General features: G+C 39.2%; 1 protein-coding gene across 2 annotated transcripts in view; it reads right to left on the reverse strand.

Moving 5' to 3' along the window:
• Positions 1 to 14,254, reverse strand: part of SEC63 (SEC63 protein translocation regulator) — a 62,961-nt gene that overhangs the window by 47,499 nt on the left and 1,208 nt on the right. The window lies entirely within an intron of this gene.

Here is a 14,254-nt window from a genome sequence, read left to right on the forward strand (position 1 = left end):
CGGAGGAAAATGAGGCTAGAAACTAAAGGTGTTTTATAATAACCAGACAACTGAGGTTTTGGAACAGCCTTCCAATAACAGCTGCAGGAGTCACATTTTATGAGCACTCTGACAATAACACCAAGGGAGAAGGAAAAAAAAAAAAAAAACACGAGGCAAGTGGTGTGAGTGAAAATTAAGCCCTTTGGATAGGTAAACAGCACACACCCAAGCCACTTAAAGAGTCCCTGGCAATGACGTCCTGGAACAACTACGCTGCACAGAGGGACCTCTTCAGACAAATATCAAATGAGACATGATGCTAAGCAGCCATCGCCTTTTTTTTTTTTTTGCTTTTACAGACACATCTGAACAACTCTAGATCAAATCCAGTTACAGTTGATTAACCCATATCAAAGCAAAAACACCTCATTAATTTCTTCCAATCTTGGGATGGCAATGGTCTCATTTGATTAACAACCCTAAAAGGAAACAGAGCACTAAAAAGATGAATGATTGTTTATAGTTATCTGCCCAGAACATAAAGAGAGAATCAAATCCTTCCTAAATTGAGGCTAAAGTCGAGACTATTCAAATTATTCAGAGCTATCCTGAGGCACTTCCTCTGTCACATGTCATCATTAACACGTATTAACTTGTGGAATTCAAAAACAGGCAGCTACTTGGGAGAAAGAAGAAGGAATACAGATAGCATCACTTCCAGCTTAGGCGCAAAGCCACTGGCAAAATATCACCCTGAGTAAGAAAGTTATATTCCTACTGTATCCAGGAAAAACAGGCTTCCTGTTTATTTACAGACAACGTATGTGATTGCACCAAAGAAAATACTTATCTTGTTAGGAAGACATGGGGGGGGGGGTGGAAATACCGGCTAGCAAGAGCCGAATACCAGATAATGACCATGCTTAACAAGAGCAGCAATGTATTCCTAATGAGCAAGTTGTGGATAAATCAGATCCTTTTTTGATTTGCCTTCCTCTCCCAAGAAGCTTTCTTTCACACAAGTGGATTTGCCGTGCCACAGAACTGGCACACTGTCCCTGCAATATCCTGCAGACCCCGAGCACGCAGGAGTAAATACATTACATGCTGCTCAGAGTAAATCTTTGCAGTCAAATAGGAATTGTACCTTCTTTGTATTGTAGCTCTGGAATCCTTGCTCTGTCAGGGAAAGAGATTCAGAGTATGAAAAGCAGATAAGAGTTCTCTGTTCCTTCTCGCTCCAGATTATGGCTCCCCATTAAAGCATAAGAGCACTTCAGACACCGTCCTTTGATATGGGATTACAGGGAGACAGTGGTGGGGGGGGTGGGGGAAGCTTTTCCTCTAGTCAGAACGACTTCTCATTTGATGGGTAAAACCCTCAACAATAGTGAATCTCTCCTACAGTTTTTAAAATAGGTATTAAACAGCCTTGAAAAGCAAAGCCGTAATGCATCCGCAGGCTTTTGAATTAATCTCGCTAACAACAATCTATGCATCAAGGTATTGTTAAAGCACCCCTATCAGATGAGGATGTAGAGTGCCAGTTCATTCCTGTAAATAATCTGGTGAAGCATCCCATGCTTCCTCCATTTCCCCCCAAATTGCTATGGATGCATCCAAAGTTCCCGAGATTCACAAACAATTTTTCATCAGTACAACTCTCTTACTTTCAGGGGGTTCTCACAAGTGCCTATTATAACATCTTAACAAATGTATGTGAATATCCAGCCAAAACTACATCTTAATACACTCTTCAATTTCTGAAGAAATAAAACAATTACTGGTACAAAAGGAAACCTGAGTGCCATCTCTTTCAATTATTCAGAAAGAGCGAGTCAGGTCCTCCAGTAATACAAGTAGGTATTTTAATCCAACATTGTCTAAAGCTTTTAGACAAATGAAAATAAAATCAAGACCCTAGCACAGCTAGGCTATTAATAACTAAACAGCAAAAAAAGTTCATTTGTACCCTAATCTGCTTACTACTTTTGGATGAAAATAAAGTAATTAACAAGTATCTTAGACTTTTGCTTCCTTAAAGGCAGCTGTCCATTTGAGTACATACCTTAAGTAGAGAATGACTAAAGATCACTGATCTGTAAATTTGAGATATAGTCAACTTTATGTTGAATCCAAAGAGGTAACATCTAAATGACAAGCTCAAAGCAATTATTGGGAGGGGGAAGGGGGGGGAGACCATCTTTGATCTTTATTTCTTTTATTTGGTGATTAAAGGTTTTCTTCCTTTGTATGACAGGTGACAATACAAGTAGTAGTAGAGAATGCTTCAGTAAACAATTGACTCCTCTTTGCCAGAACTTACCTATGCCTCTTGAATATCCAGGTCTTTAGAGAGAGCTATTTTAGGATGAATAAGCCAGAGGTGTCTGCTTTTTCTGGGTGGGTAACCCAGACTACACAGTTCTTGGGCATCCCAGAACAGCTGAGCATTTGAGGTTGGAAGAGACCTCTGGAGATCATCTGATCCAACCTTGCTGCTCAGAGGAGGGTCAGCAAAGCAGGTTGCTCAGGGCTCTGCCTATAGGCCTTTGACTATCTTCAAAGACAGAGACCCCACAGTCTCTCTGAGCAACCTGTTCTAGTGTTTGGTCACCCTCACACAGCAAAAAATTCTTCTCCTGTCTGTCTCAACATCTGTTCATTCACCCATCTCACGATGGGTGAGGAACACAGGGCACACAAACACAGGAGGAAGCTATCACAGGTTGGATTCACCGTTTCCATAAATTACGTACAACCTGTGGCCTACAAGTCAGCCATGCCTGACTTCAGTTTGGTTTTGATGTTCACCTATACCCACACCTTACCTACTGGCACACGTACTGCCTTTCTGCACTTCTCCCCTGCCCCCTCATCATAAGAATACAAAGTCTTTGGCTTCTCATACAGATACTGTCTTCAAAAAACAAGGCCTTTATGAAATGCAGCAACTGCACATTGCTTTACCACGCTCCGATCACCACCTCGGCAGTACTACTGACGACGAGCGAAGCAGACGCGCTTCTGTCAGCGCACGAGGAACACGAAGGGTGCTGCCAGGCAGCTCGGGAACACAAGCCCCTCTGTTACCAGAAGAATCTGTGACACACATGCTGGCACCACTTCACAAAACATGTTAAAAACAGGACCACAGAAAGAATGAACCACTTCTGTGGGCAATGACAAGAGCACCAGACAACTGGGCTATGCCAAGACATCAGAAGAAAGATCTGGGATACATGTCATTTTGGAGTGAGCACCATAAAGCAACACAAATACAACTGCACCGCACGAGTTTTATTCCATTTTTAGTAACCCGTGTAGGGTAGCCTAACCTAGTCATTACTTCAGAAATTACTTCTGACCTACTCTTTTCTGACAGCGAAGCAGAAGCGGTCTTCACTGTCCTACTACTGAAAGTGCTTGAGAAGTCTCATATATTTTATAAGATCCATTTTATCCTTAGGAATGCCTGACAAATGATCCCTACCTAGACCTAACCTTTCTGTTTCAGGTTCTAGAGGCTCCAACAAGTGCTCCAAAAGAAAACCTAAGGGAGATTCTTTTTCATTTTTTACATCCTCCTGAGGAAAGAGACAAGATGACACATTGACTGGAGGTGGGCAACTCCGGAACAGAGGGAAGGGAAAGAGGTACACCTGAAATTATATAGAAGAGAAAAGTTTTAATCACCAGAACCTTGTTTCAGCTGCAACAAACACAGGTCAGTTTTAGGAAAAAATACCACAGAATACGGCATCAGTACTCGTATCTAAAGCATAGAAAAGTTTAAAAAGATCATATTTTTAGGACAATTTTTAGGACAACCAAAAACTAACAAAAAAACTCATATCCAGAATAAACGGAAGCCACCAGTTTTCCATCATTCTACCTCAAACAGTAGGAAAGAACGGTAGTACGTCCCAGCCTCCTGCGTCCTTTTTGCCTTCAGGCTATTAAGAAAAGCAATGGCAACAAGTCTAAAATACAGCTCCAGCGGACTCTACCAGAAAAAGAAATATGAGGAGGTGCATATGAAACATTCTGCCCACCAGATGCGAACAATTCACTCAAAGGAGAACGCTGCTTGGTTTCAAAAGAAAAGGACTTCTTTCAGCAAGGAACACGGAGTGACAGAGTTCTGCAGCCTAGGAAATGCCAAGATCACTTTAAAGACAGGACTTTCACAAAACTTATTTGCAGCATGTCATCCTCTCTCTAGGCCTGCCTTAGAAACTTGTACCTGTGGAATGCATCAAGAGATGCACAAGTAACACACGTAGCATGCAAGTCTTGAGTAAAGGCTATGGCCCACGGGTACCGCGGCTCTAAGCATTAAACCTGTTCTGTTAAAACTGAGGGTAACAGGCTCAGCTGAAACACTGCTCTTGAGAGTTTCTGATTTTGCTGGTTTTTATTCAGAGTTCTACAGTTTTAATCCTCTAAACTGTGCACTAAATAGGTTCCTGTTTCCTTTCAACAGCTATGTATATGTGTACATATACGCAATGTATACACATATGTACGCAAAAGCTGAAGTCTTGGACTTTTTCCTACTTCAACAATCATAGAAATTAAACAATTTATTTACTGAGGTCTTGAACTGGGGCTCTCTGAACAAATTTACTTTTTTAATCACAGAACCATTTCTCAGATAACAGGTGATGAATACAAGTATGAAAACGCTACCCTACTGCCTTACTAGGCCATTTTTTCTTAACTCTGTTGATGTTTTCCTTGATAATTACTGTAAAATAGACTCCACATAGATATAGTATGGTATCCGGGAATAATTTAAAAATCACAGGATTAGGAAAAAACCCTACACCTACTTTCAAAAGCCACTGACAAACACTGATAACAACGTTTTAAAGCAGCAACCCATCTTTCCCAGCAACTAAGAGGCAGGATTCAAACTTGCAGTAACTCAAAGTCAGTAACTCCTCTGTACTCTGAAGTACTCTGAAGTACTAAATAATTTCAAACCTTATTATAATAGGATTGACTTCTAGTGTAAAACCCCAAATTATGACGCATGAAGCAAATTAAACTGATTTAAAAGTGTTCTAAAATGCAGTTGCTTAAATCCAAAAGCCTTCAAATGACCACTAGTGTTTCAATTAAGATTACCTTTTTTTTAAAAAAAAAAACTGGAAGGCATGTTTCAGGACTTTAAACTGACCATATCAGTGCAGAATTACATGATCTGAATAGATGCTTTCTAATTTTAATGTCTATTACTGTAAGAATTTTCCTCATTACCCCGAGTTTATCTATAATGAGGTCATGTCCAAGTTAGCCTCTTCACTAAAATGTTTATAGCTGAATAATCTGACCCTAGTTGTTTTCAAAGACTTTTTTCTGTATAGTAAATATTCATAGAAATAATTTTAAAAATCACCTGTTTTGAGCAACATGTTGTTGTTAACTATTAGAACTCCAAGCAGTTCATAAACTACAGAAAGTCCTGTGAAAGACCTTAATAGCAAGGCTGCTTCTTTTCTAGAGCATGTTTCACAGCAACTAGATTAAGCGCAAAACGGACAAAAAATAACCTAACTTTCCATTCACACACTGTTCCACATGTATTTGCTGACCAAAAGATAGCATTTTTTACTAACAACTTTAATAAATAGTAACATAAGATGATTCAACATCTTGAAAGTTGGCTTCTTTTCAGAGTTTTACTTACTTGGACTTTCTGTTTAGTCAGCCTTGCTGATCTCAGGGCACAGTTCCGCATTACATTACTCCTAATCCAGCCACTTCCAAACCTTCTCCTTCCTATTAGTATACTGTCTCATTTGTGCTGACAAAACTGTCAGTGGGACTAACCATGCTAACTTTTAAGCTACATCACCTAAATTATCAAATTTATAGTAGGGCTGGACCTACAGGTCTATCAGCAAAACTTTAATGGAATCTGAAAGGAATCAGAAAACTGCCCATTTTCATATGGAACAACACCCACATGAGTCAAGGCTTACAATTTTAGATTAAATCAACAATGCTGGGCTACAAGACTTACACATCCTTAATTATTAGCTTTATTTTATCAATTTGGTGTGGGGAGGAAACCAGAACACATTCAATCCAAAACAAATGTAGACAGAAGTCACTTAGCATACCACCAATCACTAAAAATGCCTGTATTCAGTATTGTTCTGATGCACACCTTGAAGAAACTATAATAAAGGACAGAATTAGCAGACACAGGGATAAGTACCATATCATCAGTGGGGCTTTTGTAAAGGGAAAGTGAGCTTTACAAACTTGAGTCCTCTAAAGGAAGTAAACGTATGGAAGAGGAGATCCTACTGATACAGTCTGTGGTTTCCAAAAGGCTTTTGAAAGGTTCCTCTTAGAAGTCTTTCAGGACAATCATCTAACTATTGCCAAAAGAAATATGTGACTAGAAGACAGAGTGAATGGCCAATTCTCACAGCAGATGGAAATCCCCAGGAGTTCTGCAGGAATCTGTTGGAACTACGATACTCAGATTTCACTAATAAGTAACCTGGGTAAAGAGGAGAGCAGTAAAACACAGCTTCTGGACGATATTAACTTATTCTGGATAACAACGGCAAGGGTATCCTGAAGAATTGTAAAGATCAAGCAAGTGGACTACAGAATGGCACATGGAATTCGGGTATGAAAATGTAAAGAGCCATGGGGACCATCCTAATTTTACATATATAAGGACGAGCTTGGGGCTGACCATTACCTCTCAGGAATGCAATCTTGGTGTTCTGAGAAACTGTTCTATGAATACCTCAGCTGAACGCTTATTAGTTATAAAAAGCAAAGCAAATGTTTAGAGCATTCCTGTGAGGAAAAGAAGAGCGCATCAGTCCACCACATAAGCTTAAGGTATGTACAACCTTGAGTATGATGCACAGTCCTAGTCCCCACCTCTCAGAGAGGGGCAACTAGAAAACATTCAATTGAGGTGAATGAGGGTCATTGAATGTATGATAAGACTTATGTCCAAAATACAAGCCACAAATCTTTCATCTGGGAGAGAGGAAAGTGCAAGGAGAGGTAACGGAAGGCTGTAAAAAACCTAAGTGACAGCCAGGACAGACAGGATTGAATGTTTACTGCCTCTTTCAGTAAAGCAAATAAAATCAGAAGCAGATGCAAAACAAAGGTGATTATTTGCAGTGTGGGCAGCAGAGCTGGTGAATTCCTTGCCATAGGACGGTATAGATGCTATGCTAAAAGAGAGTCATTGAATTGAAAATCATTGGAAACTGGGAGAATACGCAAAGGAAGCATCATTTATGCTTGTCCTGGTATTCCCTCCTTAAGGCATACACTTTTGTAATATCATTTAAAGAAGATATCAGATCTGACCTGGTATATCCATTCTTTTGCTTCCAGAAAAAAAAAAAAAAAAAAAAGAAGAAATTATTGATATTTGAAACTTTACTAGTAAGCCTTTGTAGAAGTCACAATGCCAGCAAATATCCTAGTTTCAAATAGTTCAACCAGCCAACCAAGATAAAGGCATCTTTTGAATCTAAAATGCATCATCTCCCATAGATATATATTTGGAATGCTTGTAAGCAATCTTCTGTACACAGGAAATATTAAGCGAAAATCTGGAAACACCTCCTCAATCTTCTCAATTGGACACTTACTTAAAAACTGGTGTAGACACAAATCTTTTTGCTCAGGAAAGAAATGAAGTACCTATTTTGGGCTCCTCCCTACTCTTGATATGGTCCATATCAAATGAAATGGAGTCACGTGTGTCAGGTCCTGGCTAACAACTGAGGGAAAGGAGTACAAATCTCTCAGTGGGCGAAGGCAGCACCTCAGGGTGAAAGGACGCAGCAGCAGCCCCAGTCTAGACCTGTTCAAATCGCTGCAGATCTGCACCCTTCTTCACAGGCATGAATTTAAAAAACAAACAAACAAACAAACAAACAAGCCACCCCAAAAAAAAACCACCCCAAAATCCTCACTTTGGAATCGCTGTTGATCCCATTCCTCATCATTTACCTTGCTCCTCTCTCAAATCCCTGCTCCTCCTGCAAGAATGGTTTAGCTGTTCATGAAACCATAACTGAACCATCACACTTTACCCTTGAATATATGAGGTTAAATAGCACTAACTTGAATTCTCCAATACGTAGCCTGCACATCCCGGTAGTTCAGTGTCACCTACATGACTAGTCAAGATAACCTTGCAGCAAGTAGAAAATGAACAGAAAGGTGCATAATAAAACTTTTACAACACTGTTTTCACAAGTTTCCATAACAAAGGTTGAATTTTTAAAAAATAGAAACAGCTTTATTTTCATGTACATGTAATGAGAAAGTTCTTGTAATAGCTTGATTTTTACCTTGCAACAAAAAATTTTCAGAATTAAGTGTTCTAGACAGTCTTGAAGTTACTTGACTAATCTCTAATACAGGGTTATTAATTTTATTTTACTGCTAGGAGGCTACAATGCTTATAGTAAGATTACAAAACTTTAAAAAAAATTCCATGAAAAGACATGCCTTTTTTCCAAATAACAGAGCAGTTCAGATAACACTGTCCAAACGTTTTGTTTTGAAAAGTATTTTTAGAGATAATTGCTAGGCATTACTAATGACATCTCATGATGTTTGCCCTTTCTTCAAATGTTTCTGCGAAAAACCCTACTGCTTCAAAATGGCAATATAGTAAAAAATTAACAAAATAGTATTAAGTATCACCATTATATTCTATTCTCCCTTTTAATAGTCACCTAATAAGCTGTATTTTTTTGAACTTGAAATGGTTTACGTTAACTCAATCTCTCGATACCTCAAAAAAATTCAATTTATATGTAATAACAGTTCTTAAATGCATAACTGAGTTTCACTGACTCTCCTCCCACTTCCTGACATAATGCTTGAAGGTTATATTAACAGGAAAGGGTAAACACACACACATACGGGCACAAAATGCTTGTACTCACAGGTACCAAGTTTTCACACCCATGCTCATCCACCACGTAAGCATTAGCAATGAGCTTGGCATCCTGTGTTTTTATCCTGTCCTTTACCAGCACCCTGTACTTTTATCCCGTACTACCAAATACCAAAAGGCTATGAAATACTTTTGAGGTAAGGTTAATGAGATTTCAATGAGCTGTGAGCAAGGACAAGGGTCACAGTCAACCCACTCCAACCAGTCTTACCTCACCAGAGGATTAGAAGCAGCACAGAAGAATTTTACCCTGGAGTGGGAGCAGCAGTATGAGGTAGTACCAAGATGCCCTTCCTCTCCCCCAGCTGCTGTAAGGTACAAGTGCTTATTACTCCATTACAAATAAAACAGAAGAAATGCTGCCTGCGTTCTCTACATCGGCTTGAGTCACATCCAAGTTGCAGACTTGCTGTTTGTCCTTAAAGAGCCAAATAAACTTTATAGCCTCAGTTCCTCTACTTCCATCTTAACGCAGAGGATTAATATGGATCTCTGAAGACAGCCTCAAGATCTACAGATGAAAAATGCACCAAAAAATTACAGAGAAACCTTCATATTTACACTACTACTTAGGGAAATCCAGTACAGTGGGCAGATGTACAGAGAAGTACGGTTCTTAATACAGTAAATTACAGAAGGACTTTCTCAGGACTTCTATTCAAGGTTTTGAACATGGGTACCAAGTACTACCTATCTATAGTAGTAGGCAAAAAACCCTACTGCTTCAAAATAGCAATAGAGTAAAGAATTAACAAAATAGTATTAAGTATCACCATTATATTCTATGCTGCCTTTTAATAGTCACCTAATAAGCTATATTTTTTAAGTATTTTTGTACTTTGCCCAGCCTCAACACAAAAAGGCTGGATCGGGGATTCTCAAACTACCTATGCTACTTCCTAGAGGCGTGGCATCTTCAAAGATTAGCAGGAAATAGCCTTTTTTTTTTTTTAAAGTTTTTCTTTGTATTAGCCCAGTGTTCTTCAAGAAAACTTTAGCTACATCTCAGAAACAGACACATTTGAGAAGGGAGGGTGCAAGGGAAAAAAAAGGGTTAGCGAGCAACAGGACAACATATAAATGGGGGGGATGGGATGGACAAAAAAAACCTCACACACTTTGTATGGATTTCTATCACAATGAAAGTAAGCTGAACAGCTTTTGTCCATTTCATATCAATATCTTTTCCTAGATACGAAAATGCAGCAGCTTTTTTTTTTTTCCATTCCTACAGTAGGTTTTTCTGTTCTTATACTTCAAGAAGGAAGATCTATGTTCCAAGCAGAATATCTTCTACAGCCTCTTTTCTCTCATTGCAGAGACAGAGAGAAAACTTTCATGAACATTATCCTGCATTCACAGCTATTATTCTTTGGGGTTTTTGAACTGTTTTCAACATCTTGTTTTGTTCAAGTTCCTGTAAAAGACTCAGGATAGAGGCTTTTATTCTTTCCAGCAGCTTTGTAACATGTTATGAATACCCAGTGCCCTAAAACACAATAATTTATTTAATGTAGACCTAAATCAACTCAAAAATTGGGCAGAATGACAAGCTTTCCCAGATACATGTACTTAACTACAAAGCACATCACAATCTATGACCACCTGTTTCAGCACAGCTTTATAATTACATGTCTCAACTCAGGAGCGCAGGTACAAGTCAAAAAGTACACAAAGTTCAGCAAACACATCAGCATTGTGCAACAACTGGCGCATTATCCAACTAAATTAATTCACCTCTTCCTCTCCATTTCCTTTCTAGATGCTGATGTTTAATCCACATAAGCCTACAGTGAAACTGGTTAAAAGCAAGTCCAACAACACCAAGATACTTTGATGGGTACTTATCCATCCCTAATTGCTGAGAAAGAACATCTTTTCTTCAACTCTCACAATTCACTTTTGAAAAACCACTTAAAAATTCCCATTTCAGAAAATACTTTTTAGTTAAGAAGTGAATCTGCACCACAATAACTTTTTAACGATCGTGTTTTTGTTCCAAATCAAGAACAGTACTTGCAATAGTTTTCCTCATGCTAAAGTTATACCAATATTTACCCAAAACAGAGGAAATCCCTTAAGTATGAACTGGTTTATTGTTTTGTTTTTTCTTTCTTCAATAATAAAACACACATACACACATGTATGTTTTAAAGATACAAGTCGAGGATAAACAGCATGGCAGTTTCACCATCACCTGAGGCCATCGCCACCACTGAAAGAATCAGTCTTCTCCCCTCCCAGCTCACAGTCACATCCTGCACCATCCCAGACATCCACAAAGTGAGTCCTACCCAGAAACTAATACACATTAAAAGTAAGACATAAAAAAAAGCTGAAAGTTTGTTTTAGCTCAAGTGAGTTTCTTCCAGTCCCCCACATTGCCCAGGTGCTCTCTTTGGCACAAGGGAGGGGGAGAAATACAAGACTTGCTCTGTTAGAGCACTGCTACCTTGAAGCAGTTATGAAACTGCAGCCCAAGACACAAAGCTGGACAATTAACCTTTTACAAAAGCCTTATTACCTCTACAATGAACACCAAGGAGATAAAGTCATGGGGACAAATCCGTTTTACAAAGTCAATTACCTTCTTGTTTGGTTTATCAAAGCTGAGGCAATGAAATTATAGGACAGTTCACAGGATGACTACCACACCACAGCAAAAACCCTCCCAAATATAGATATTGATCCATACTGCAGGCTGCAGTATGGACACCCAGGAAATAAAAGTAGCTCAAATTTTACTCAGGACTTGAGAGAGACAAGAAATTAAATCATGCTGTTCTTCAAGACAATAGTATTGAAAAGGCCTTTCAAAGTTCATTTTAAAAATAACTAAGAGCAAAATCTTAATGGCTTGCCAAAAAACTATCCTACTAAAAAACTGACATTAGGTAACACATTGAGTGTTCTCTAAGTAATAAACCAATATAGACATATTCTTAATTTCCAATCTTCATTATGGCAAAAACAAACACTTTTTTTTTCCTTTAATTTACTCTGTAGGCATTTACTACAAAACCACAGCACAGAACAAATCCGTAGGATTTATTAGGGAACATAAGCAATTCCCAGATTTTTAGTGCTAAATCTCACTTGGAGAGCCGTGAACGTTTTGCACTCTTATTCCTCCCCCTCCGCTGGCTCTCTGTGATGTCAAGTACCAGCAATCTCTGGTAGTGCATTTGTAGAAGGAAGCAGCGGGCACCGAAGGCTCGATCTCCATGCTGTAAGCATTTCACTCTTGCTTCAGACTAGCTCTAGTCCGCTCTCACAAATCAATGTGGCTGAAACATCTTCCAACCTAGTTTTTACCAAAAAAGGAATCTGCTCTGTGTCTTTTCAGGTACTTTGGTTCACACTGCAAAAGGGTCTTGAAGTGAGGAGGACAGGCGTGTGATTTACTTCATAGAAGTTTGTGCCGATCCAGTCTTCTCATTCCCGGCAGGCTCTGCTGCAGCTGGAGATGAAACAGGTAGACAGTCCACCTGGAGCTCACCAAGTCCTCCCAGGGCCACAAAGGGATCTCTACACTGGATTCTCTAGCACAGGTAGGACAAAACACAATTCCAGAACAAAGACATTAGTTGGTTCTATATGGCGAGAGCAGAGGTCTTGGCAGAGCTTATTCAGTTTGGCCCAGTACTGTGCCTCACTGGTTGGAAAACCTGCTCTAAATTAGTATCAAAATAAACATCTCTTATCAAAGTCTAGATATTCGTACTCATTACAGGAATCAGAAGCTAGCAGTACTGGAAAGTTTCTCTTCTGAAGACATAGGTCTTCTCTTAGCTTCCAAAACTATACATGTGTTTTGGTTTTGGTTTGTTGGGGTTTTTTAGTGAACTACTCTGAAAAAAGTCATGGCTAAACAATCAATACTTTGCATCATCACAGGGTTTTCATTTATTCCTGAAATCCGGTTCAAATGCTGGAACAGGTACAGTTGAATACATACAAAGTTATGTAAAGACTATTCAGAGGATTTTGCTGGAAACAAGTCGCACAAGAGCTGCATGCTTAAACAACTAGAACACCACAATGAAGCATGGGAGCGCTCCAGGAGTCCTGAATGTGATCTGCACAACACCTCAACTCTTTATTCAAAAAGAGCCTGCAGAACAGAACTCAACCAGGAGACTGTAGGCACACTATTAAACCGTATGCTAAAAATTGGACTATACTCACATTTTAAAATCCATGAAGACAATTATGAGGGAGAAGTCATTCTTTCATTTCCATTCATTGCCGTGCCTGATGATTTTCATTTAGTTGACTCACTTTTGTACCAACAGCGTAATAAAATTTACCTTCTGTTTTGGAAAGTATGGTTTGATACAACTTTATAAGAACCTAGCACTAATTGCAGAACGACACGCAGCAGGCCCTCCACACACACGACAATTCTGGCTAGAGGGAAAGAAATAAGTAATGTTTAATGGCAGGCCTATTTGGAAACTGGGTACAACCCACACAGCCATAATCCAAAGTTAGGTTTTCATTTTCTGCCATTCTCTAAGGATATCTGAAGATCAAATGTAAGGCCAGTACAGTGTTCCCAAGTTTGAAAGCATTTCTACAGCTTTTCCTGCTTCTGTGAGCCCCTTGAAACAGAAGTTAACAGCACTGAGTGTCACTGCTGGCCATACCATTCCGCACAGCATCTCAACTAAGTCACATCAGTTTTCCCAAGAAGCAGCTGCTAAGAACTACACAGGAAGTAAAATATTATTCAAGAGAAAGAGCGATTTTCTCCCCCACTGCCTCCCACCCTTCACCAGAACAAAAACAAAACAAAAATCTTGAGGTGTGGAGAAAGGTCACAGAAGTAGAGTTATCGTCTCTCTCTGATCCCCCGCTCCTTAAAAACAACCCAAAGATTACAAAATGTCTTCAACAACAGTAACACCTCCCTCTTGCAACAGTCAGGACTCAGCAAGACAAGGCAGAGAAACCTTTCTTTCCAACAGAAAGAACTAACTCCTCAGCCGTACAACAGGTAGTATCTGGAAGGCAGAGATCAATCCTCCAAAGAGGTTCTCTAGCCAGTGCCCTGTCAGAAGCCCCAGGCATGTTTGTCAGACACCAAAATTGTAAACCACTATGATTTAGCACCAAAACAGCATTTGTTCTATCATTTTTTTTTCTACTTACTCCTTACTAGAAGGTATAGGAGTAAGATTTCATTATTAAGTATTTCTTTTACATATAAAACTACGTTAAACAGAACCACACAAGCTAATTCAAATGGCATACAAAAACACTAAACAACCACCAAATATTGAATGTAAAAAGATGCAGTGA

Source organism: Calonectris borealis, chromosome 3 (genome assembly GCF_964195595.1).
Source record: "Calonectris borealis chromosome 3, bCalBor7.hap1.2, whole genome shotgun sequence".
Classification (NCBI taxonomy): Eukaryota; Metazoa; Chordata; class Aves; order Procellariiformes; family Procellariidae; genus Calonectris; species Calonectris borealis.